Below are 5,908 nucleotides of genomic sequence, written 5' to 3'. Positions count from 1 at the left end.
ACAGTTCCTGTGATACGCAGGCTCCATAACCTGAGATCCCCTTTCTAAATTCCAGTTTGTTTAGTTCTGCCCATTGTTTTCTCGTTTGGGGGCAAACCTATTATTTTATCTGGGGACCAAACGCCGCTCTTCATGGAATTACACGCCTCAACACGTGTATCATTGAAGGTTCCATGTTCACCGCCGTTTGAATACATCTGTGGATGTCTCTAAATTGCTTTTTGTACTTTTAGCATGTGTAAATGTTGAGTTCTGCTCAACAAGGGGCTAGAGGGCTTGGACGGTAGCATGCATTTCCACTACCGTCCATGAACAGGCTCAATCAAACCGAGCCTGCAACATTTTCGTTTTTGTCGTGTTGAGCGACCAGTGAAGTTTCCACTTTTTTCTATTTTAACGTGTTTATACGTCTATCTGAGAGTGTTTCCCAGTATTTCTGTCTTCATGTTATCTAAAGAAACAAGCTTGGTAGCCCCAGAAACGATGTGAGCGCATTCGTTTCGAATTTTGTCGAGTTTATCCAATTCATACTTGGTACAGTTGTTCCATACTACGTCAGCATGTTTGGGTATCGGTCTTCTGAAAGAAATATATTATAGTTTCAAAGGAGCTTTTAACTGCAATACTCAATAAATATACCCTGAAAGTTTTTAAAACCATTGTTGAAATATCGACATTGATCTCTGTCTATACAAAACGTGGTTAAAAGGAAGTATAAAAATTTTGAAGTTATTTTTCACTGGCAGTGTCAGTTAGTAAGTCCATACTCTTAAATAACGCATTAGAGGAACTTGAAAATTGCCGTTACCGTTATCAAATCAATACCGCGGGACTGGCGAACTCGGAGCAGACACTTGATTATGCTTGCACATTACTTCACAAGTAAATATTAATATTTGTTTCATTTAAACTATCCGCTAAGTATACGGCTACATAGCTCAGTTGGGTAAAATGCAGATAACAGTTGGATATAAGCAAATCGTCTTGTGAGTTCGAATCCTCGTGAGGATTTTTCCCCAGACTTTGTTTTTGTTTTTCCTATTCGTTTTCATTTTTGTTCCCTTATTTTCGTTTCTTTCTTTTTATGGTTTGTATTTGCATAAATGTCTTTATATAACATAATATTATGTTCATTATTCGCTTAAGTGCATGCATTTAATTAACATCATCTTTGATATAATGCTTAACCTTTCTAATCCGCAATATTGGTTTTAGATATTTCTCTGTCGCTTTGTCACAGATCACATGAAGGAATCTAAAAGAAATAAACAATAAATGTCGATGCGGAGTTTCGAACCCTCATGGCAAAAGATCTATTCAACATGAACAGTACGCTTTACCTCTAAGCTAATTTGTAATTGGTACTGAAACTAGGAATATTTAGCTTTTAACATGTTAAGAAAATGTTGAATTCCCTATATCCATTTTAATCTATTTAAAGTCATGTTTGTAAATATCAAGTTATCGTTGGGGCATAGTTTAACCAGATATTAAATACTTTTTACCTTTATAACTATGTGTTGTGAAAATGCTTATATCATATTTCGCAAAAAACATGAGTAAAGTATCAGCCGCCGAACGTTCCGTTCGCGCCGGAACCCGGGATCGAACCAGGGACCTTTAGATCTTCAGTCTAACGCTCTCCCAACTGAGCTATTCCGGCTGATGAATATAATTACTAGAGGAGAACATGCAATGAAACGTTTCATGCATCCGGATTTTCAGTGCAGATATCGGAAAATAATACAAGTATCTAGGAAAATAGACAAAGTAACGTATTCAAAGTTCTATCATTGAGCGAAATGTTTATCATCGATTGAAACACTTACATTCTCATATATAGATAGTAGTATTTCATAATGTGCCAGTTAGTTGGTTAAAGTGATATAATCCAATAATACTATGACTTAATCTAAATCAAAACAGTGATAAAATAGCGGACATGTATCATTGGCCACATTTTAAGACATTCCTAAAAATGCCAATACAATTAGATATGAAACAATTAAAATATTTAATTTGTTTGCATTTCTGTTAAGGCAATTATCACAAAGAAACTAGCAAATAGGCAGAGCAATTATCTTACAGGTATTTGTTTTAAGAGAGCAACCATAGACTGTTTGAATGTTACCTTTCAACATACGAGTATAAGATATATACGGCAATGTAGCAGTTTTAGTAGCTGAATTAAATTTTACAATGTTTTCGTTTTTTAATTTCTAAGATATTCTCTGTTCCTAAAACATGTGTAACTTATTAAAAAATGTACACACTTGTTTACTTAATAAACAATCGTTACGTTGCAGGTCTATAAGGAATTATATGGACAGAAATGTCTTTACTAAAGCAAGAAATGATATACGCATCAAGAATAACTAAAAAATGACACTTTTAACTGAGTCCATTCATGTGTTGGTGTAATAGAAATGTTCCTTCTATATACTGAGGAATCAAATAAGCGTGTTTTTCTATACTTTTTGTTACTTTATTTTGTGATTATGTTATTTACAGGAACTTCCGAATGACGTTACTCATACTCGTCTACTTGTACCTCTGTAAGCAAAGACTATCATGCTGAGGTTTCTAGGCCTGTTACCTCTTTGCGGAAGGATTACTTTTTCTCTTTGCGGAAGGATTACTTTTTTCTTGTTATTTTAAATTGGCGGAACTGTCATTAAGTAATATCTTGTTATGAGTAAAATTGTATATGTATTGTTGTTATTATCATCCCGATCTGCAATTTCATCTTTACATTAAAGATTAGATAATCGAAAAATCGGCCAAAAGTGTCTGAAAAACCTGTTAATTCAAATTGAATTATGATACACGATAATGAATATCCAATCTGTCTATAGTACTTGATCTTCTAAACGAAGATCTGAGAACGGCCTATTCACATTCGTCTTCTGTATATTTTGGATTTCCATTATTGCTATTTTTATGTTATCCAATCAGACGACTTGTTCGATTGTCAAAGGATAAGAAAAATATGCGGTTATTCCAGGACTCGAACCCGGGACCCCTCACTTACAAAGCAAGTGGCCTACCGACTGAGCTAACCAGCTATCTGATACATTACGACATAAGAATTGTAAATATCAAAAGTCAATGCTACATGTAGATTTGCAAGATGTTGTAAGCTAGGCTCTGATTGGCTAGCGAAAGAGCCGTCAGAACGAGGCAATGAATAGGTCGTTTTCAGATCCTATGCGTAGCGTAATAGGATATGTACTTTAGTCAGATTGATGAATATCCACTCTACCTGTGAATTTAACAAGCATTCAGACAAACACAGTCTGAATTTATCTGAAGTTCTGTGATGGTACAATAATCTTTTTACCATTTTTAACAATGTCAAAACACATTCTTCTCAACAATACTAAAATACCGTTTCGATAGTAAAATTTAAAGTTGACTAATATACCGATTCCATAGTAAATTGCAAAATCTGAAATTTCCTGTGCACGGTGCTAAGTTATCAAAAGTGTCAGTGACAGTTTAATTGCACAAAGATCAATGTATGTTCCGTTATCAATTTATGTGTATTACCTTTTTAACACGTAGAAACTTACAATTTTGTGTCCACTCTTGGTATGCTATCACAAAATATGTAATAATTTACAGCTGGACGTTCGTGCTGAAAAAAAAAAAACTTAGAATAAAATATTGCTGTAAAAATGCTTCAGATGTATCATTTACGTTGGAATGGTTTAAAGCATCTTTATAATAGATAGAATATTATAACTTTGAGTAAAATTCGTCTTGTAATGGTTTACTTCATTGAAAATATACACAAAACTGTAGCATACCAATTATGATGACTTTGATTCATTTTGAATTTTTTAAATGAATCAAATCTTGTTACTACATTTTACTGTCTGTTATTATAAAAACAAAAAGCTAAAATACATAAATGAGAAGAATTCTACGGTTTAGTAGTGAAATGACTGAGACTTAAATTGATACTGGCCTTCTATTTGCTCTTGATGCCATTACAACATCACTGACAGAAACATTTTTTGCGGAAATTGATTCGAGGATCACACAAAACTTTTTGGTAACAAACTGTTTAAAGTTTTTCTGATCATGAAAAAAGGAAAGAGGCTTCTGTTTCTGAAACAACGCCATGGACCGTTAATACATTAACTTATTTTGTCATACCTTAACTAACTTCGTTCAAGGGTTTGAGGATATATAGGAATTACCCATATCCTGTCTAGAATAGTTTTCCTTGAATATCTCTGGGATCGATACAAGCATTATAAAACTTAAAACATGTTTTCTCCGTCATAAGACATACTCACTTATAATGTCCAAAAACTCTACACTTATTTTGACTAATTTTTTCCCATGGAAAATAGCTCAAAACGGTCTCATTCGAAAAATTTCCTTAGTTATCCACTATACTAGTATGGACTTTATTTTGAAACTTAAAACTTATTTGTAGATTTTAAAGACAAGTAAACTTACCAGGTCCTATAACACTGACTTTTGTTTTGACGAAGTAACTTCCCGTTTTAACTTGTCCAAAACTGACTTTTCCTTCAGTATTTCTGAAACCTATATACACTCTATACATTGCATTGAAATGTTTTTTTTTCTTTTTGACAGTAATATTAAAATAATCGTTTTAACGTATTACATAGCAAAAGCTTTCTTTTTTGCGAACAGAGGAAGTCAAACTTTCTAGTCCCAATTGGCTTTAAGTACAACCTATCATTGAGTTTTTAACAAGTGTATTTCAAAGTAGCCAGGTCATGAAACTGGTATTACATAATTGAAAACAATGTACAACGTATGCATTGGTAATTATTCATAGGCTTCCCTAGTCAACAATTATTTCTGTGCGCTCTTTACAGTATATATTTGAATAATTTAATTGAAATTAATTGGTAAGGATTGACTTCCCGGAAGCACGTAGCGCAGCAAACATGGCCAGAGCCATACACCACAAAGTAGTCCAGCCACAAATAGAAACTATATCAACAGTAGACGGATTGCTTCAAAATTCAAACAACAATTACCTTTTCATTATATGCAGGATACAAAAATCAGGATTGGATAGAGAAAGGGTAGGGCTGTTGGATTAAGCAGAAAAAACAAGGATTAATATTCGACGGAAAAAGCCGCATTTTACATAAAACAGACATTAATTTCTTCAAGTTTGCAGAGATTTTTCTTTTTTTAAAAAATTGAAATTCGAGACGAAGTTGGCCTACCAAACAAAATTAAATTTAAAACAAAATTAAAAGGTAGTATTACTTATTACATCTCATGGGGTAAATCGTATTGTTCTGAAGACCTATTGATTGATTTTATCATATAATGTAGCTCCTAGAAGGGCTAGTCAGGAAAATTCAAGTAAATATTAGTCTTGCACGAAACAAATACATAAATACTTTTAAATATCTTTGTTCAAGATTCTGCGTTTGGACAAATACACAACATAAAATCCCATACGAAAAATTATCAATCAAATTTACGATTTCATCTTTGAGTCTTGTACTAAATTTTAATTTGCTTTTGTTAGTATTTAACATCAATATGTCTTATAAAGGATTATTAAGAATCATTTATACACTTACTTACCATGGCAAATGACAAAATGACAATTTAAAGGTTGATAACTTTAAAACTCCGTATGAAAGTAAACCGTTACTTCGGATAATCCGTGATGGTTTTCAACGACAAGAATTATGGTTGTCGGCATCATATATTGATATAACAAGTTAAGCAATGAGGAGTCTCTAGATAAGGATACTCGTGATGAACCATGTTAATATGATTTAGATGCTCAACTAATGCAAATTTCCATTAAGAGATCTGAAAGATATATCTTTCTAGCGCCAATATTCATTCAATCATTGTAAGTACATTAATAGTTGACAGGACACTTTAGATACAAATC

The 5,908-nt window shown here is 32.9% G+C and overlaps 1 non-coding gene across 1 annotated transcript; it reads right to left on the bottom strand.

Moving 5' to 3' along the window:
* Positions 1 to 1,590: 1,590 nt before the first annotated feature.
* On the bottom strand, positions 1,591 to 1,663 carry Trnaf-gaa (transfer RNA phenylalanine (anticodon GAA)). Its single transcript has one exon. It is a non-coding gene; the product is annotated as a tRNA-Phe (tRNA).
* Between the last annotated feature and the right edge of the window lie 4,245 nt (positions 1,664 to 5,908).

Source organism: Mercenaria mercenaria, chromosome 3, assembly GCF_021730395.1.
Source record: "Mercenaria mercenaria strain notata chromosome 3, MADL_Memer_1, whole genome shotgun sequence".
NCBI lineage: Eukaryota > Metazoa > Mollusca > Bivalvia > Venerida > Veneridae > Mercenaria > Mercenaria mercenaria.
The sequence above is the reverse complement of the archived record's forward strand: the minus strand, read 5'-3'. Positions and strand labels throughout refer to the sequence as shown.